The sequence below is a fragment of the Lissotriton vulgaris genome, chromosome 3_1, assembly GCF_964263255.1.
Source record: "Lissotriton vulgaris chromosome 3_1, aLisVul1.2, whole genome shotgun sequence".
Classification (NCBI taxonomy): Eukaryota; Metazoa; Chordata; class Amphibia; order Caudata; family Salamandridae; genus Lissotriton; species Lissotriton vulgaris.
Genome location: NC_141689.1, coordinates 713,953,372 through 713,975,530, shown reverse-complemented (window position 1 = coordinate 713,975,530; position 22,159 = coordinate 713,953,372).

The window sequence follows — 22,159 nt, the reverse complement described above, 5'->3', positions numbered from 1 at the left end:
GTGGCAGGGCATGGGGCAGAAATGCCTCCAACAACTAGTAGCATAACGCCTGGCTGTATCTCTCAGTGACTATGCACGCTGTTGGGCAGTGAGGCTGAGTGAGAGGTGAGCAAGTCAGTTAGCATGACTTAATTTTTCTATTTAATGTTTATTTAAGTGCTACTTAAATAAATTTTTAAAAAAAACCAAGAACAGAAATGACTGTTTCCCCACCATAGTGTCCATAGCAAAGCACTATTCTGCACAGATGAAGATGCAGGAATCTTTAGATATTTTGGCGATTTGCAATGGCTCGTGGGATAGGTTGTCTTCTAGTGCACACTAAGAATGACCTGATATTCTTCAAGCAGACACTCTCTGTGATGGTTGATTAAATGTGAGTAAAAAGGGTAGTAATGCATTGACATTTTGTGCGCAAATGAGACCTAATCAAAATCACTAATTCACGCACCTTTTCTTTGAAGACAGGGAATTAATTTGCTCCCAATATGTAAAGTGCACTTAGTATAGGTTCCAATACTAAAAAACAGCTATAACAACCTTGTGCAAGTGTGCATGTCAATTTAAATAAATGTGGAAAAATACTAATTTTAGCGTTTTTTTTTCCTTGCCACAAAAATAAATGTGGATAAATACAGATAAAATGACCCAAAAATAAATATGGATAAATACAGACGTAAATGTGAAAAAAATAAATACCATAAAACCGGGAGCCCTAATTATAATATTCCTGTGTTTGATTGCAAGTATATTTTGAATGAAATGAAATGAAATTGGGTTTTGTAAAGCGCGTTACTACCCGGAGGCCTCGTAGCACTCATTTTCACCATAGATGTTCTACCAAAGCAAGACAAATATTCTGTAAAAATAAAAAACTACCACATCACTGACTTGTTCACCTTAAGCTTTGGGATATACATCGGTCATGCTCATTGTAATTTGTTTGCACAATAAATTATGGCAAGTAATACCTGAATTGATTCCAAAAGGCGACCCTAAATCCATTTGCACCCAGGAATTAAAATTTTTTAATGAAACCTTTTTCAAAATTCCAGTCTTGTATGGTGTGCCAAAAATGCATAAAAATACTCAATCTCCCCCATACAGACCTATTGTCTCAACTATCGGTTCACTCACAGAACCACTGTTGAAGTGTGTGGATGCCAGCCTTTCCCCACTGGTCTGCTGCCTTCCTGCTTATGTCAGCGATACTGGACACCTCATTACCAAAATAGAGGGGCTCAGTATTTGTGCAAATACGGAGAGCCTGGTCTCAATGGATATTGAGGCCCTTCATACTAATATCCTGCAGGATGGGGCTTTGCAGGCAGTTAAGAAAGTGCTTGATGATGCTGAGTGCCGATCTGAAAAATTGTTTATTCTTGAATGTTTGGCCATTGTTCTTAAAGATAATTTCTTTGAATTCGACTAAACTATCTACCAACAGGTCCATGGCATTAGCATGGGCGCAGCCTGTGCCCCTAATGTGGCTAATGCATACATGGGAATTTTTGAGGAGAGATTCATTTACAATGAGATTGCTCCTTTTTACGAAAATGTCAACAACTACAATTGTTTTATTGATGATATTTTCTTTATTTGGAAGGGCCCAGAGGAGCAGCTCCACAAATTTTTATTGTAGATTAATCTCTGTGACTCGCATCTGAGATTCAGTGTCAACACTAGTACATCTAGAATTGAATTTCTTGATGCTTGGATTCAAGCCACCAACCAGTCTATAGAGGTATCCCTCTACAGCAAACCAACGGCACGGCCCTTCTTCTTTATGAAAGTTACCACCCTCGGAGCCAGAAAAATAGCATCCCTTTTAGCCAGTTTTCAAAACTCCGTCGCAATTGTACTGACATTAATAACTTTGAGGTACATGTTTCCCAACTTAAGACGAAGTTTTGGAAGAGAGGATACCCCCATAAACTGGTTAGGGACTCTTACAAGAGGGCGAAATATTTTAATTGTGATGCCCTCTTGAGTCCCAACAAGGAAAAGAAAGAACCGAAACTGGTGGCAGTGACCACTCATTCCAACTTCAATGAAAAATTGAGATATATCATCAACTCTCACTCGCATATTTTGAACACAGACAAATCAGCAGAGAAATTAACTAAACCTATTTTCGCATTCTGGTGCAATAGAAATCTGAGGAATGCTCTGGTTAGAGCGTCCATACCGATTGCACCTGATTTGAGACAGAGATCTATTTTAGACCCCAATCCTATCAAAGGCAGCCACAGATGTGGCAGTTGCCTCGCATGTGACTCGGTCATGACCACCCCTGAACTGGTCTGGGATAAAAGAAAGTTCTTACTGAAAGAGATGAATAATTGCTGCACCGCCAACGTGATCTATCTTTTGCTGTGCCCCTGCCAAAAGGGCTACGTTGGGGAGGCAGGAAGACAATTCTGGACATGATTTGGCGAGCATTAGTCATCCATTCGCACTACTCGTACTGGGGCACCCTTAGTTGCCCATTGGAAGGAGTACAGGCATTCCATTGAAGACCTTAAATGGCTTATCCGGAACATGTCCATTGCCCTAAAGATGGAAACGTTGATGCCCTCAGAGGCAAGAGGTAGGTATTGTGGAATTTCACTTTGCAGACATCTGTTACAGGCTTGAACGAATGTCTCCAATGGGAAAATGCCATTATTTAGTAAGTCTTCTGATTCCTTCGTGTCGTTGGCGGTCTCCCCACTATTTTCCTTGTCTTTCCTAGGCCTGATCACAGTAACATTTTTTTGGCATTATTGCTCTTTGTCCCCCACCTGTCTGCTGTCAGGCCTTTTCCATCTTTGGCCTTTCATTTTATTTTTTTGGGGAATAATATATTTTTGGATTAATGACCCTTTCTTCATTCATATATCCCCTTTTTTTCGATCAACATATTTTTCCATCTACTGCTTTTATTATTGGTCCCCTTCTTGTTCTATCTCGTCCCCTTTCTTCATATTGTCATATGAATTTGTATTTTTTACCTGTCCTTGTACCCCCATTTTGGGTTTTGTTTTATTACTTTTTTACTCACATTAGGTGGTTTCCAAGTTTATTAATGATCTTTAGCATCAGCTCCGTGGGATTTACATTTACCCAATTACTATAGGCTTCATGACACATAAATAGGAGGAATGTCGTTCTGGCCTTTTATCGTACCACTCTTTAATATGGCCAACACTTATTATTCTTTCTCCTACTGCCCCAGTCCTCTTTTTATCACTATCTCAACGCGCTTACCGTCTATTGCCGAGACACGGAGCATTACTGTGCGCTTCACGTGATTTATATTGGCGAAACAGCGTGATTCTTTCTTGCTCTCCTTGCTTTAAACATATGAAGATAAGCACGGTCGATTCTTTTTGCCCTTGCAAGATTTAAAACAGGGTGGATTTACTAAGTCTTCCGACTGCCCGTATGTCACGACGGCACCGGCATCCAGATGCTATTATGAGGAAACCCTTAAACTAAGGTAAGCGGCGATGAGGGACTCTGGCACTACTTGGTCTTTGGTTAATTTTTTTCCCCGGGCATAGGATTTTAATCTATTCTTGCTTTCCTGTGTATTTTTTTTGGCCTGTCTAGGACCCGTAAATCCTTCAGTAGAAAGTTGGCGTTACTTTCACCTATTCTCTCTCTAAGACTCACCCCTTGAGAACATATATCTTGGTAAGTCGGCATTCTTAGGGCCCTCATTGGGAGGAGCCTCTCTTAGTCCATTGGACGCACAGCCTTTATATTTTTGGCATAATGTGAGCTGACTCCTATTAATGGGGTATCCCTGTCTTCGTTTTTCATTATTCCTTAGACTGTTGAATCTTATCATTACGGAGACACGGAAACTCCTTGTGTGCTTTGCGGGATCATATTCTCTGTATAAAATAACTGCGTGGTCTTTCACTTCATGCTGCGGGCCTATTTAGGTGAGCCTTTAACTTTTTTCGCTTTTTTGCACCATCATTTTGTATTATTTCCTCGTGAATCGGGCAGCTGAATAGAACGCCTTACTAACTTTACGCTTAATTGCTGTGTTCCATTGGCTAGGTCAGGGCCATCTCCATAGAACACGAGATTTACTTTTCGTATTTTACCTATATTCTTACTGTGTAATAGGGTTAGATATGCCATATATCTGGTCCTTAGTCAGATTCACGTTCTTGGAATTATTCCTCTGAGCGTAGTTGTCATTTTTAGCTTATCTTTTGATAGCTCAAGTTTTTCATATTTTTCCATCGTTTTTTACGTTACTCATTTAGGACCAGGCCTGGTTTAAGATATTTCCTGCTGAAACCTTCACTGACTGCAGTACCCCACTGCATCTAACCCCAGAATTCTGAGGTGAGCATTTCTGCCTTTTTAGGTGGAATGAGTAGAATCCTGCTCTATAGGATATCTGTTTTTGGTCTGGGGATATAAGGTATAATAATATGGAAACCGAGGTATATGTCACCTTTTCTGTATATTTTTCTAGACTTCTTAATTACTCTGTATGAATGCGTTATGGTTCTTGTAAATGTCTCGCTCAATGTTTGACCACAAATCCTGGTTCTTTCTTATTATCAAACAGATTCAGTTTTTTCTTTCACTGACAGATATGCTCCGCCAGCCCTGATGTTCACATTTGTCCATATCTTTTAATGATTATATCTTGGGTTATTAATGCCCAATGAAACGTAACATGTGCGCCCTGATGAAGGAAGCTATATAAAAATGTTTTTGGTACTTTCCGAAACGCGCGTCGGCACTTTCCTTGTGTGCTTTCTACAGGGGTCTATTGTTTGAGTGATTGTTATGTGTATTGTCTTATGTTTCTGAATGTAATTTTGGACCTCATGTCCGTTGCCCTTTTAATTCTTTTGCGGTTGAACTCCATTTATGTGAACTTCTGTTAATATATTGTTGAACATTGGTATATTAAGGGGCTGTTTTCTTTTCTTGTGATGTTTAAAGAAACACTAAGAGGCATTTCAACAAGAAGAATCCATTGTGATGTCTTATGGATTTATGTAAATTAACTGTTTTGATATTTATCTTACCTTGTTTTTTCCCTTTTTTAAAAAAAAGCGAACATCATAACATCATAAAGAAAAATAAAATGAAAAAGTAATTTTGAAACTCTAGTGAGCAAGTCTGTGGGTGCTATTTCTTATATTTTGGAATTTTTGTCCTTTTTTCATATTTAAAGGGGACACCCTTTTCATGTTGTTGAGTACGACCCTAAATCCACCACCATCATCGACTTCACAGTCCTCACACATGCACCACACCAAGGACTCTTGTCTTTAGGGAACGCTTAGACCCAGATTTAGAGCTGAGACAGTGCAGGTCAGCAAACAAACAGGGGAGAGCAGAACTGCGCCATATTTACAGAGAAGTGGTGCAGATTTGCTATCTCCCGAACTGGTTCTATTTCGGCAGCCATGCGCCAACACATTCACCATTCGCCATAGTGCAAGGGTGTCTGCTTTGGGGGCATCATAATTTTTTGTGCAGGGAGACCTCGCTTCCTGCACAAAACAATAATTTAAGGGAAATTCCTCTTAGTATGTGTGCTGTAGAATGCAGTATACTTGCAAAGAGGAAGAAACGAGGAGAAATAAAAATGTTTCTCTTTGTTACGCCAGCCTCAGAGAGGCGCAGGATTTTGGCACAATCTATGTGTTCAATTCTTTGTAGATATGGATTTGCAATAAAATTCATTGGTGGCTTCCCCTACTCCAACCATGAAATGCCCTCTCCACGCAAAGTAACTCAAGGCAGTGCATTGTGCTGCCATGCTCTAGTTTTGGTTGTATGTCAATGCAAAATGCCATTTGTCAATACCAACCTGAATTTTTCATCTAGTCTCAGTTAAAAAAGTAAAGCAAATCCAAAACATAATCTTGCTGGATATAGAACTTAGTGTCTGTTTCAGTTTCTACAGTCAGCACAACCTTAGACAATTTCATACTGCAATAATTAGGTGTAATATCAACAGCGTTAATTTTAACTGGAACTTTACTGCTTTTACACGTGAGTGGAAATGCCCATCTCTTTTGCTGAAATTGCATCTCTTCCCTTGGGCAGAATAATTGACATCATTACCACATCTATGACAATTACTTTGAATTGTCTTGGTAGTTCCCTTAAATGACTTATCTTTGTAAGACAAACAAACTGAATCAGGATTACTTATATTAGTAATTGGAGATGTGCACAGATCACTAGCCATTAGTTTACTAGAGGCCATACAGCATTCCGTTTTCTTAACTAAGTTGATAACCTCAGTGATGGATGGGTTCCTGTAACTAAGAAGACCCGCTCGTATCTTAGAGATACAACTGAAACCGAATTGAACCCTGATGTACACATCAACACAGTTCTCAAGTTCACATGTTGCTGCTGGGATGTTTAAAGCCACTATGTATCCTTCTGCACTCTACTTAGAATGTTGTTTCCTTTTAAAGAAATGATGTCTCTGCAACATGTTGCTGGCTTTCAGGCCTCAACAAGCATTTGCAATTCAATCGGTATCGCCTTTGGGATCTTATATGTATATAGCTATGCTGTACATTTACCTCGGTGCTGAAACATCTATTGCTCTTTAACATGGAAGGAAAGTAAGCACCAAACTGCGTGACACGCAAGGAAAATATTGCCCTGCTGGAAATGGCATAGTTCAAAGCTCCGTTTTTAATATAAAAGCAGGGCCTTTGGTGGTCATATCACTGAAAATACATGATTTGAAAAAAAATATGGTCTACGGTGCTCTTGGATGACAATTTCTAAGGACTGGAATCTAGAGAATGCTAAAGTGATTCTGGTATTTTACTGTCCTCTGCTGGTTGTTTTCTATCAAGACAGTTAAATAGAGGCAGTTGAACAGAAAAAAAGGTCCTAAGCGGAAGCAGACAAGTCCTAGGGCTGATCTCCAGGACCCACAAAGTACATACACATATAAGTATATACGAAAGTAGATATTAAAGTATATAAACTAAAGTATATACAAGAGGTCTTGAATGCTCGACCTAAAAATTAGGATGCTCTTCGCAAGATGCATAGAGCTTCGAAGAGACTCTGGTTAGAGGAGCTTACACAGGGACACGTGCACTAGGTGCCATGTGATTTTTGATCTGCACGCTGAACAGGGAGGAGGAGCAAATCACTGCTTGTGCACTCATGCCGTTTTGCTGCGACACCATATTTTCCATGACAACAAGTATGCATAAATAAACCAGAGATTTTTTTTTTTGCTGAAAGAATATAACTTAAATGGAAAAAATCATGGTAGAGTGAGTGAAATTCGTTACATCAAGAGCAATTCAATATTAATATTGGCACATGGTCCTTTAAAGATATGCACAAAAGGAGTGAACAATTACTGACTGAAGAAAAATACATTATTTATTGTTGCCAGACAGCATGGGAGCGCACTGACAACTGTAGGATAAACAGCCACACATACTTGCACATATTTAGTACCATGATAACTCAAAGATAGTCTGAAATGTTATGAAGTTAAAAGTCCACCTAAATATACTTGAACATTTCCCTTGGAACCTCTGAGAGATAACTGGATAAATGCACTGAGAAAGTTGTTCTCTGCAAAAGCTAGTTTATGGTAGAAACCCATATCAGATGAATGTTTAAAAAAGGTCTTGTGTTAGCCTTCAATTATATGTGGCTGTACTTTAGTGATTGCATGCTGATTTTTCACTTTGTTATTCACCATATAAAAATCTTTGATGTATTTTGATTTACCCCCTGTACACCCATTCAGCAGCCGAGATGTGAGCTCCTGGGCATATGGCTCCGTGATAACCAGGGAATGTGGCCTGAGGAATGCTCCGCCTCTGTAGAAGCATGTGTCCCCCATACCTAAGTCTGAGCAGAACGTTTGGGTTTCCACCTTTACCCTAACCCCTGCGTTGTGTTCATTGGCTAAAACTTGAAACTCTTGGTACCATCATCCTGCAACATGTGGTTTTCATGATATTGAGGTTTGAAGATCCAGTGCCACCTAATTCTAGGCAAGGGAGCTGGTTGTTCCCCATCGATCCCAACAGTCCACTGGGACCCCCTTGACCCATGAGTTTTCCTGTCAGTAGAGTTCAGGATGGTGACCAGTTGTTGCCGAGATACAAGCCTCTAAAAGTTGAGATATGCTTGAGTTCCAACAGTGGGAAACTCTCTTGGCATCCAGAACATTGATTTTGACTGTTTTACATCTCATCTGGTCCCTTGAATTTTGTTCGGTGCTCAGTCCACTGTTCACCCGAGCACTGGGTCACAGGTATGTGGGAAGACCCGGACTTTGACTGAATGCAGCTTTCTTACTTATCCTCTATTAGTACAGTTTTTTAATTGTTTTGGACGCTCAATAAAATTGTTTTGGAAGTGAGTTCTTGGGTATGGACACCAAAGTTTTGCACAAAACCACAACTTACCTGGTTCGTGGGACTCCAAGACCAGACGGTAGTCTTGAAGGTATATTTTAGCCATTCATTGAATAAAGTGATATTGTGGTCTTGGGGTTATCTCAAGACAGAGAAAGTAGCTGGTGAGATATCACTGTTTGCATTTAATTTTCCCAGTCTAATCCTTTTGCGGCAGACAACCCTCTCATTACTTTGGTGGTCAAATTTACTATTTTCCACAAGATCATTTGTGGAAAAGAAAGAAAGCAGGACAGCGCCATTGCCATTATGATGTGGCACAGCTTCTCTCTTCCCAAGCGCTGGCGCTACTTCAGTCTGCCTAGCACTATGTACACACCTTTGCACAATAGAGCAAAGTTGTGTGTAAGCCTGCATAGGCTTGGACTTGAAGGGTGTCCTTCCAGTACAAAAAAAATATGCTTACACTTACTTTTAAACTTTTCCTACTTTGATGTGTACTATCCAGTACAGCAGGGATACAAAGTTAGAAAAGTAAAGATAGGGGAAAAAACTTTTCTTCTTTGCACCTGCCTCAAGGAGGAGCATTTTTAGAGCGAATCCCTGTCTTCAAATGTTGGTAGATAGGCCTTTGCATCAAACTCTAGGTTGGGGGAATAAATCCCAAATCAACATTATATGCCAGTTTGTGTAGCTTTTTGTGACTAAGCACTGATGAAAAGTGTTGATAAAGCCGCCCCTATGTTTTAATCCCTAGAATACTGTTTGAGGTTGTGTCTCATCTATGTGATTGTTTTACTGGATTATCTGACTTTACTCAATAGCCAAGTATATCTCTTACTAGACATTGTGTAAAATCACAAAGTTAAATAGTACCTGAGTTGAAAGCTTACACCCATGTCCTACAATACAGCCTTCCTTCCCCTGGAGAGGAGGCGGAGCGGGGGATGGTCCAGGAAGAAAAGGACCTGGAGGAAGAAGCGGCATTGTTGCACCCACAGATAATACCTTAAAGAAGGCCACTTCACTGGCAGAAGCAGAGTTCATCCAAAATCTCTTCTGAGGATTGCCATTCCCAGCCATCAGCCAAGCAGTCAAGGAAGATATGTCAGCTTACGCAGCACTCACTTTCACATGACCCTCACATCACAGGTCGCTCTGTACAATGTCTGAAACATTCCTCCCTTAAAGGTCCATCTTCAGTCTTTTCTCAATCAGCACACCCCTGGTGAGGAGCAGATATCCCTCATTCACGAATCTCCTTCCCAAAATCTTCCAGGTGCAACCACTCTCCATGCTAGTCAACTTGCTGGACATGTGAGACAGACAGGCATGCAGGGGTCGGTTTTCATGGGGTAATCCTAACACTGCAAGGATTCGTTTTTATCAATAGAATTATATGCAGCATGATATTAGTGCTATGGGGCTACTCTGTGTGAGATTACAGACTCTCTCAAAGGAATCCCTCAGATGACTGACAGACAGAACTGTGCCTTGGATAGTGTTGGGAAATATTACCAAAACGATGACAAAGATACACCAAGACCATCTAAGAACAGTTAATGAAGAGAGTGCAAGATACAATGCCTTGGCTATGAAGATGATAGTGGTAAACTGCAAGAAATCAGCAAATCAAAAGGGAGAGAGAGGACTGGGTAAGCCAGTCCGAATCCCCTGGTTAATATGTACTTATCAATAAAGGACTAGCTTCGTTGTGTTTTTAGGGAGACTCAGTACGTACGTATGATGGCAAACCACTTGGTTTGGTTGTTAAGCCCTCACCCACCAACCTAGTTGGTGGCATGCTTCATCATCGGGCCCACCACAGTGACACCGAATGTGTCCCGGGTGTGCTTCGACTCCAGATTACTGAGGAGCTGGTATACTTCTCTGAGTGTGCTGTGAGGGGGTGTGTAAGAAAGTGATTTAAAAGCTATGCAGTAGGTCCCAGTTCCCGAGGGTATATAGATAACTTTAATATCTGGGCCCACGCTAGCGAATAAAAAGGCAGTTGGACGCAGTGGAGTGAATTATGAGCTCCCACGTCCTATGTGGTCGACATGTTTCAGCCAGGCCTTTTATATTTACATCTGGCTTTCCTCAGGACCAATGAGTGTGTGGGTGAAAAAACTATAAATTATATAAAGTGATATGTGTTGTTAAAAAGTGTCGCACACGCTAAGGTGCTATACGTGTATGGAGGGGGATTCCCTCCGCTTTACTGTACACATAACATAAAGACACAAACAGACGTACAGGGTAGAGTCAATAAGTATGATATACTTAATAACACAACATATTGCCGGCAAATTAAGGTGTGTGAACGACCTTTACCAGCAGGTTGGAACGTGGCCATGAGAGTTGCATGGCGGTTGTGACTATAAGGCGGTTAAAAACGGGGTGTAAGTGGTGGACTAAACAGCGAAAATAGACAAAGGGTGAGACACATCCCTGTCTCAGGGAGTAGTCCCTCCCAGCTGGAAAGCGGCGGTGGTCAAAGGTCTTTTGAAGAAACCTTCTCTTGACCCCCAGGACCTCTCCAACTACAGACCAATCTCCCTCCTCCCGGGAAACAGTAAAATCACGGAGAAGCTAGTGAATAAAAAACTATCACTATTCCTAGAGAGTAACAACTTACTCAGGAACTCCCAGACAGGTTTCCGACCAGGTCAGGGCACCGACACCCCCCTCCTGGCGGCGGTGGAGAAGGCCAGAAGCATTCTGGACACAGGAGGATCAGTGGCAGTGATCCTCCTGGACCTCAGTGCGGCCTTCGACACTGTAAACCACCAGACCTTAATCCAACGTCTGGGAGGCATTGGAGTCATAGGCACGGCCCTGAAATGGCTATTGTCCTTTTTGGACGGTCGCTCCTTTCAGGTCTGGGAGAATGACAGCCACTCCCCAGCAATCCCCCTCCGTTGTGGAGTACCGCAGGGCTCATCTCTTAGCCCTACGTTATTCAACGTTTACATGTCCCCGCTGGAGCAACTGGTCAACCCGTTCGGCGTAACGATCATCAATTACGCCGACGATACCCAGCTGGTGGTGACCCTCTCACACCCCCACCAAGACCCCTCCGACCTTCACAGCTGTCTCACAGAAATCCACAGCTGGATGAACACCTCTGCTTTAAAATTAAACAGGTCCAAGACCGAGATCCTACTGCTCGGACACAAAGGAGCCTCCCTGCCACCCATCATCTGGCCCGACTGTCTAGGTGACCCCCCCGCGCCAAAGGAGGAGGTCAAGAGCCTGGGCGTTTGGCTCGATAAAGACCTGAGCTTCAGAACGCAAGCCAAAAAGACGGCAGGGATATGCTTTGGCCTCCTTAGGGCCTGCAGAAAGATCTTCCCTCTGCTCCCTGCCACCTCCCGGAAACTATTGATCCAGGGCCTCATCCTGGCAAGGCTAGACTACTGCAACGCAGTCTACCTGGGGCCTCTGAAGCGACATTCAACACGCTGCAGAGAATACAAAACGCCGCCGCCAGTTTACTCACCCACACCCCTGCAAGATCCTCGGCAAAGCCAGCCCTAAAAAAAAGCTCCTGCACTGGCTCCCAGTCAGAGAAAGGGTTGCTTTCAAGGCCCTTTGCCTAGCCCACAAAACCCTACACGGCAAGGGCCCACCCATCCTCATGGAATTCATTGCCCCCTACAAAACAACAAGAGACCTTCGCTCAAGCGGAGAGAATCTCATCATCGTCCCCAGAGTAAGGAAAGCTCGGTCTGGAGGACGCCGCTTCTCGGTACACGCGGCCAAACGATGGAATAGTCTCCCCCGCAGACTAAGAACTGAGCCCAACCTCCTCCAGTTCAGGAAGGCTCTAAAAACCCTTCTCTTTCCGTGATCCTTACCCCTTCCTCGGCCGCACCCTCCGGACTTCAGGTTAAGCGCTGGGATGCTCAAGGGTTACTACGCGCTCTATAAAAACCTTAAATAAATAAATAAATAAATAAATAAAATAAACAGGTAAGAAAATTTCTTTTTCCTCACACTCGCTATTAGCTGTTAAAGCCTCATGGGTCACCTGGCAGGGGGAGAGGACCCTAGGTTTTGTAGAAGGCAAAGATTAGAGCCAATCCTGTTGGGAGAAAAAGCTGCTTACCTAGGCAGTCGCGCTGAGGTTGTCTCTATACTCACAAAATTATCGGTCTGCGAGCTCCATAAACCTGTAGTCCTGCTGCGGTGTCCCGAGTGACTGACTGGTAAATCACGGACGGGTATTTATAGCTCTCCGCAGTTGCAGCACCTGTGGAGGGGTGGAGCAGTGGGCGCGGCCATGTCGAACGCGCCTATTCGTTTACTTTACTGCGCATGTGTGCGTGATCAGTGTAGGTACAGCGTCACAGTGTGCACAGTGTGTTTATGGAAAGAGCATGCGCATTGGTGCTGGTATACGGTTAGCGCATTATGGTTTCCCAAACTATTATCTCGTTTAAGATAAAGAGTTAAAATATGGAGACATAGCACTAAAGAAAGGTACAGACTGGGATCAGGCCACGAGTCCAAACGGAGGCAGGGATTCAAGCGAAAGGGGATCAGTTTTTTCTGACTAGGTAGTCAGTGAGTTCCATGGTATGGAATCGTTGAGTCCCGTTAAATGGGTAGAAAGGCGGTAAATCCACCGTTGTTCTCTAGTATGAAGGGTTTTCTCATCACAGTTTTCAAATTGTTCAATCACAGTCCATGTGAAATCGTTAGGAGTGTGATTGTGGGACAGAAAGTGTTCTGTCAGTTTACTTATGTTTTTGCCACATCGCATGGTGCTCCTGTGCTCAGTCATTCTAGTTCTTACTTTCCTGGTGGTCATGCCGATGTATCTAAGGCCACAACGGCATATGATCAAATATACCAGGTTGGAGGAGTTACAATTTGTAAACTGACGTTGTGTCCAGTTTTTTCCATTTTCCAAATTCAGTGTCTTTGAGGGGGAGGTGAGATGGCAGACACTGCAATTGTTACACGGTTGGTGTCCAGTGAGTTTAGGTAGACCCCATGCGTTAAGGATAGTATTGTCTGTGGGTCGGGGGTTTGTTCTTGGCCTTGTAGACACTAGCTGGTCTTTCAAGTTTTTTGCTCTCTTGTAGGCAAAACGAGGAAGTTACCACTTCCTCGATCCTGAATTGATGATTTTCCAGTTTTTTCTAATTACGTTGGACACCTGATTTGAAGTAGTGTTATAGGTGGTCACGCAAGTCATAATAGGTGACTCAGATGGTTTATTTATGGTGTCAAGGAGTGCCTCCCTGTTCTGATTGCGTGCCCTTTTGCAGGTCTTGGAGATGATTTTGAGGTCCAGGAATGCTAATTCTGTTGGGCTGCTAGAGACACAACTCCTTGTCGGATTAGACATAGAGAGCTTGTATACAAGCCTACCTCAGGTCTACAAGACCAAGAACAAACCCCGTCATCAATATATCTTCTCCACAGCAACACCTGGACGTGATCTTGCTCAAATTGATGCATGTATAAATTAGCAAGGCTCGGGGCGAAAACACTCCCCATAGAGGACGAACTTTTTTTGCAGGTCTCTGGAACCTCTATGGGGAGCGTTTTCGCCCTGAGCCTTGCTAATTTATACATGCATCTATTTGAGCAAGATCACGTCCTTCACCACAGCAACCCTTTTTTCCACCAGGTGTTGCTGTGGAGAAGATATATTGATGACGTGATAGTCATCTGGAGAGGCTCTACCAATGACGCTGAATTGTTCCATACTTGGCTCAACTTACAAAATCAATATCTAAATTTCACTATGGAATCAAGTAAAGAGAAACTTCCATTTCTAGATATTCTCATTTTTGCAGGAACAGGAGGCCTACAAAGTTAACTTTACCGTAAACCAATGTCACGCAATTCCTTGCTGTCCTATCACAGTTTTCACCCCCAGGCACTCCGGGACAACCTACCGGTAGGCCAATTCTTAAGAGTCAGAAGGAACTGTTCCTCCAAGACCCTATTCCAACAACATGCTAAAGACCTGACGACACAGCTAAGGGAACGACATTATCCGAACCATCTGGTCAGACGTGCTTGTAAAAGAGCGTCTAACAACAATCGGGAAGCGCTCCTGGAACCCAGGAATAAACAAACAACTGCAGATCGCATTATCATGGTACATAACTTTAACACTCTTTCCAATGATGTGAAGAAAATTGTCCTTAGACACTGGAAAATACTGAACACAGCATCGGGAGATATTCCACGTCCCCTGTTTGCCTTTAAAAGAGGTCCTAGCATCAGGGATAATCTGGTCCACACCAGGCCAAGATAACATCGAAAAGAAGTCACCAATACCCTATGGAACACAGAACCTGTACGTGGTCATTACCCCTGTGAAGGGTGCGCCGTCGGTCCACAGACATGCAAAACCCTGACAATAGACATAGGGACTGACAGACCTTGGCGACTAAATAACCACACTAACTGCAATTCAGACAAGTTGATCTATATGATCACATGCCCGTGTAAGCTGATGTATATCGGACACACTACCAGGAAGATTAAGCTCCGTATAAGCGAGCACAAAAGCACCATTCGGTGCAATAAACAATCTACTCGCTTAACTAATCACTTTTTGGAGCTTAAACACAAAGCAGATGAAATTAAATGGGTAGTGTTGGAACAATCGTTTTTTCCCCCACACGTAACTGATGTGTCACGTTTTCTATTCATCAGGGAGCAGCGTTGGATTTTTAAACTTAGGACGGACGTCCAGGGGCTGAATGACAATATACCTTGGGTGTCTCTCTGAAAGATGTTAAATTCAGTTACAGCACCTGGTACAGTCCACTCACTACCTACTATTTTTGAATCAAAGATGTGTGATATACTTCTAGACACGCATCTCTTCATATACCCTGGTAAATTGATCGCATCATTTTAAGACGCATACTGAATCTTGTAAAAACAAGGTCTTGCATACATTTTTTAGGAGCATACCCAGAGTATTGAAACCAACATATGATAGGTCATCCTGTGGTTTTTTCATTTTATAACTCTTTTTACTCCATTTGCAGTTATCTAGTATGTACATATAGCTAGGTTACTCCACAAGGGCATCTAGTTATTGGCAAGATCAAATCCTGTCTACCAACATATGAGAAGATCTTTAACATAAATATTTAGTTACATGTGTAAACCTTCTCTATGACAATTTAATTCTACTAACATTGGTGTTAGAATATATAATTTTCAACATCTAGCGGAGCAGGGCTCATTCCCATTATATGCGTCAATACACTTAGCCGTGTCAGTAGCACAGACCGTCTCCTACTAATCGGAGCATGCGGTATGCTGAGACTTCTGGTTTCGGCCCAGCGTAGCGTCTGCTCCCCGCGCACGCCCCGAATTACACTGGCCTGCGCCGCACTTGGATTGGCGGTTTCAGGGTAAACTCCATGCTCCGCCTTACTGATTCCAGCTTACTGCGCATGCACGAGGCCAAGACAACGGCCTCGCGTCATGCGCTCTAAATCAAACATTACACGGCCGCGCCTCTGACCTGCAGGTGTGGAGAATTCACGAGCGCCACTGCCAATTAGCGGGCGCATAAATACGTGTTTCCTCCCGTCCGTCGGCACCTCCCCTTCGGTTCAGGCTCACTCCTGGAGGTACCGACGGACAGGTAAGGACACGAGGACACCAGGGACCTTTGTGCTGTTTTTAAGACTCCTGAACCGCCCTAGTCTTTGTCTGGCAGTTCCACCCAGGCCAGTTCACATGACCAATGGTTTAGCTAGGGAGGCTTTGAGTAGACACTTGATTTCAACAATAGAACTATTTCCAGCAGTCCACATTTAGACTCTAGAGATGCTTGTCATATACTCTTCAATTTAAATTTTCTGAACCCTTATACTTAAACATGACATTAATGGGGTATATGATTTAACAACAATAATCCTAGTTGAATGCAGCCCTCTGAGTGCAGCATATCGCTTCTTTGGGACCTATGGGCTATATTTGAACAACCAAGTTTTTTTAGTTTCTTTATATCTTACAATACATATTGAGACAGTGACAGCTATCATGTCCTGAATTTGTCCTTCTCCATATGTCCAATAGAGCGGGCCTCTTTATCCGAGCCGTTGCCAGGTGAGGTGAGGCTTACTTCCCACACAAAGCTGGGTAAGTGTATGTTAGATTTATTACTTCTTTGTACACAGATTATCTGGATGTGACTTTATACTATGCACAGGTTTCCACTTGGCCGTTATATAACTAACTGGCCCACTGAGTAAATGAATGCCACAATTTTTGTTCACACATCTGTTTAAAAAGAGTTTTTTGTTGTCACAAAATTGTTCCTTTTTCTTGATGTTCGCAGGAAAGGATTGCTCTTTACATGGTTATTAACGAGGATACGGTAGGGTGGTTGATTCAGCCACACAATTCTACTTACTTCAACCATGTCATATAATTTCTTTTGAATATGATTTCACACTCATAATAGTGGATGTTGCAGTAGCTGTTATTCCAGCCTGGCCCTGAAGAATGCCGGTAAACTAATACCACAACGGCAGAAACATGTTGTGCTAGATTGTATATGCTCACTGTACAGTGATATTTTTACACTGTCATCACACTTCTTTTATCTGACGTCCAGGGAGATATTAATAAACATATTTTTCTACCCTGACCGTCATTTTAAGCACTCACTTATCTGTTTGAGCACTGCACCCTATCAGTACCACTCTCAGTGAGGACACATCTTCTTTCAGATCAGGATCTACTGGTACCAAGCAATAACCTATGGGCTTGGCCATATAAGAACCTGCTGATAAGGTCCTAGATTACGATGTTCCGCCATATGGGTGGGCTGATAGGACTCCTTTACAACTGATGGTCCTTCACCGTTAGTTGTGATAGTGATGTGTGATATTTCCTTGTGGCCACTTCTTTTTCTCAACTTTGTAGACCTTCAAGTTTTGTTGTTGTTGTAATCATAGAACACATCCTGATAATCTCGATAACAGTCAGGTAACCACACATCTTTAGCTCCAAAATGTACTGCAGATAATGCCTTAACAGGAGTAACAAACATTCCTCTGCAGTGGTTTCTACACCAGTGGCTCCAAACTCCACAGTTATTTCCACCCAATCAATTGTAGGTTTATGCAAAGACCTGTGGACAAACCTGTTCCTTCCACTGCTAGCACTACTTTGGGTTTTTCTTTTTCTCTCAATATGATTTGCAACTTCTGAGCCCCAACATTTTCCATAAACAATCCTGTGGCTCTTGAGTCTATCATTGTGTTAATTCTTTGTCACCCTAGTTTATTTTTAACTCCACATGCATAAAGAAATGTTCAGTTGAACAAACAGTTCTTTACAAATTGAAGAGATACTTTCCATGCCCAAAGGATTCCCTTCCTGTACCCCCAAGCCTATTAGTTTTCCGGTTTACTTTCTGGCATAGCTATTGTGGTTTTTGGAAACTCTAGTCTGTTTCTTGGTTTTGCCATGCAGTCCTCTATGAAATAGCCCATGTTTGAGCCTTTGCTCGCCCTCCTCCTGGGATAGAGAAGCTCAAACTGTTTCAATCTCCATAGGTTCACTGATGGAGCTGGAGGTTCCACATGAAGTTTTGACTCTATTAAACCTAGAGGACGTCCACTCAGTCCTCCTCTTATCTCCCCTGCGTTCTCCCACGATAATCTAACCGTAAGGTGAAAATAATAAGGTCAATACAGGTAGATGGTTGAGGATCGATATAAGATCATCTTTCAACCCTTGATACAATAAAGCAGCTCTTTTTTTTCTCTGGCCATTGAGTTTCTGCCACTAAATGCTGAAATGTATTGATATATACTACAAGGTCCTTATTCCCTTGTTATAACTCACGTAGCTCCCTATCAGCAGAAAATAAAGCAGACCTGCGATCAAGCACACTTTCGAACTCTTTTCTGATTCCTCCCAATCATATAGTAAATGGTCATACCTACGCACCAAAGGACCTGCCCATTGAGCGGCATCTCCATTCTGATACGATGTCATGAAAGCTACTCTGGCTTGGTTTGTAGGAAAACCACGGGGTCTACAGGTAAAATGTAACATGATCTGGGTCATGAAGATCTGCACCTTAGCAGCATCCCCCTGTATACGTTCAGGAGCTGACAAGGGCATTGGGTTGGGTAGTTCTACAGTAACTTGAGGAGCGGGAAGGGCACTTCCAGTTTGCAAGCGCCCCCTCCCCCCCAATAGGGCATCCAGAGTGTACATCAAAATAATTTTTCTGCATGCCGTCTACTATGTCTTGCAGAGCTGCTGTTTCAGCCTGTGATGAGGCTTGCTGAACTACCGCTAGTGCTGCTAAAACATCCTCCAAGGTAGCCATATTGCAACTGAACAGACCAGTAGAGGAAAACTTGTGGGCAGAATATTCTTTCATGACTTAGTGGGGGGTGGGGGGGGGGGGGGTACTGATCGGTTGCTTAGTAAATTCCCTCTTTATGGGTGCAGGGAAGATGGAAACTGGTGGAATTTGGTCAAATAATAGGATGGCAACCATAAATTACTGTCATGGCCTAGTGATCGCCTTTCAGGATTGGTTCATTGCTCAGAGTCCACCTCTGGACACCCTCAACTTCGAATTGCTTTAATAGCATAGATGATTGAGGTGTCCAAGTGAGGGAAGGTAAGGAGGGAACAGTGGGGAAGGAGACCTAAAAAGAGGGTCAGAAACATATACTACTTAATCTTCTTTTACCTCTATCACTATTTGCATTTGCACTATGATTCTATTCACTTCTACCTGTAATAAATACATTTAAAGCAACTGCACGTGGTTTAGGCAAGGAGGAATAATTACAACTCATCAAGCCCTCCACATTAACATTGTACACATGTAGGAGCGAAAAGAAACAGACCAAAGAATTTTACCACCAGAAAGTATTTATATGCAACTAACTCATGTAGACTGGTTTACAAAGTATAGTACAACCCACCTAATATTCTGCAAGCCTAGCATCATAAGGGAAGAACCCAATCACTGGGATCTATAGACTCCCCTGTTTGGAATGGCCAACACAAACATATTATCAGTTTTGCCGAATTACAACAATTCATATGCATATTAATGTCATAGCTTAATTTAAGTATAGCTCACATGTCCCAGTTTATAAAACATGAAACAGTTTCTTATGAAATCTTTGTGTCCTTGATCTTAATGAATGACCACCTAAGTGTATAGAAGTTCCAATAACAGGATAATGTCTCGACAATCCTTGGTAGTTATTTTAGGGAATAACAAATAGAGAGACATCAATTCACATAGCACCATTATATCCAATAACCAAGTTATACTGAGGTAACAGTATAAATATCCAGTTTCCGAGGAGGAACATATATCGGAATCTGTCTTTCAAATCCCTGTGTACTTCTCCGTACACCTTTATCCGCTTTTAGACCACTAAAAGCCATGAAAACAGGATGCCATAAACACACGAAAGTTGAGTGGTGCTAATTGACTCCCCAACGGGCTATGAGTCCGATAATAATATGCACCGGTCTCTTCTTTTCGCCTAGTTTTTATCCTTCCGGTGCACAGAACATACATGACCACGTATCGTCAATGCCACTGACTATATAACCGCTCAGCCTCATAAGAAGTGTAGTTCAAGGCACGCAGGATTTGCGATTAGTTCTCTTTTCACCCAAACCACCACCCCACAATCGCTGAGTATATTTCCTCCAGTTCTCGTTCAAGGATTTCAAAGAAATTACCAAGGTGGCAGTATTTATTAAAGTACATGTTGCCCTCAGTTCTTCCATCGTAACAATTATGGATACCGGTTGGCAAAGTGGGAAGAGCAACAACCTCTGAATAATTATTGAGGCAAATTTATGAAGTGCATGGATTCACTAGGTTGACATGGAGGATGGTAGGTTGAATATCGCTACACTTAATATCTGGGGTTTAAATGATAGAGCCAAGAGATATAGGGTGGCGTCAGTTTTTTTTATGTGGAAATTCAATATAATTTGTCTTCAAGAGACTCATATTCCCTGGTGTAAGAGGAGTGCTTTTTCTGACCGTGGATTGGATCTTTTGGGTTTTTCACAACAAGGGCTAACATCTAAAAGGGTTTCTATACTAGCTAGAAAGTCTTCCTATACAGTGATCCGGAAACTGTTGGATAAGATGGGTAGGTGGGTTATTTTAGACTGCAGGATTGAGGGAGGGCAGTACATTCTATGTTCAATCAATGGAGCAGGAACAGATTAGGCCGACACTTTGGATTTTTTGAATATCGAATTGTCAAACTGGCTGACCCCACTGTTAATCTGTGGAGAGTTTAATATAGATTTAGAGGCTGATAATAGACTGGATGCTTCTCCGACATCTCTAGGGAGGAAGCCTGTGCTTTTTAAGGCTCTCTCCTTTTTGGCGAACAATCATGGTCAGGATGATATCTGGGGGAAATGTATGGCTCCAGACCCAGGATAAAAACAAATTCTCATGCCCACACAATAAACTAGTCCGTTTGGATTATTTTGTATCTCCAAAGCACTTAGTAATCAAACTACAATTGAGAGATATTCTAGAATCCTGTTGGACCACAACCCTCTGCTTATAGGGGTCCCACTTGTAGGGATCTGTAAACCGAGAGCTAAGTTGACGTTTGATAAATAGCTTTTATGTAACGAGGAGTATGTAGATCATATGGGAAAATGGCTTGTCCAATTTTCGGAGATTAATAGGGGTTCCGCCAAAGGGACGGTGGTCTTGGATACATTAAAGGCTGGGATCCGGGGACAAACTCTATGCTATACAATTTATCAGGAAAAGAGCGATCCAGATCTTATTTAATGATCTTTCAACTCTTGAGGGATCTCTCACAGATTGAGTATTAATGAGATCTAGCAAAAAATCGGAGCTGTAAGATAAAAAATCACGCATTTTTTTAATACGAAGGTCACTGACAAATTTCACGCATGGAAAATGGAGTGTTAAGAATATGGGTATAGGGATCGAGGCAATTGAAGTTGAGCAAGGATCTAAATTTGTTTCACCTAGTGAAATTGTGAACGTTTTTAAAGATTTCTATGAGAAACTGTAAACGGAGAAGGATGGGCCTTTGGTGGGAGCTTGTAATGTGGTGTTACAGTTAATTGACGAGGCTAAACTCAGTCCGGGGGATCGGATCACCTTAGAGCGACCAAATTCTGCTGAAGAAATCACAGTAGCACCTAGCTCATTAGCCACTGGGAAGGCAACAGGCCCGATAATATACACCTTGAACTGTATGAGGAAGAGCTGGCAGAAGATATGCTTTCGGTTTTTCAAAAACCACAAGTAGGGGAGAAGAAAAAAAATAAGCTTCAGTTGAATCCAGGGTCCTATAGACTGAGAAATTCATTAACTGTGATGCCAAAATGTTTTCACAAATTTTGGCGAATCGGCTAGGTAGCACAATATCTATGCTAGTATCCTCTAGAGAACATGGGTTTATTCCTGGCGTGGGACAGTTGATCATATAAAAAAGTGATCACTTCATTCGACTTACCGAACTACTGAGAGGAAAATGAGTTTGCTTCTATTAAATGCCGAATAGGCATTTGACCGGGTGTCATAGACCTTTTCGTGGGCAGTGTTCGGGAGATGAGTTTGGCCTAGGGTTTATTAGGGCTATTAAACCATTATAGTCTTCCCTAGGGCCAAATTACAGATTATGGGGATAGAATCGGAAGAGGTCTGTATCTCTAGGGGACAAGACAAGACTGTCCATGGTGTATATCGACCCTTTGATTATAATGCTGGAAAGGAA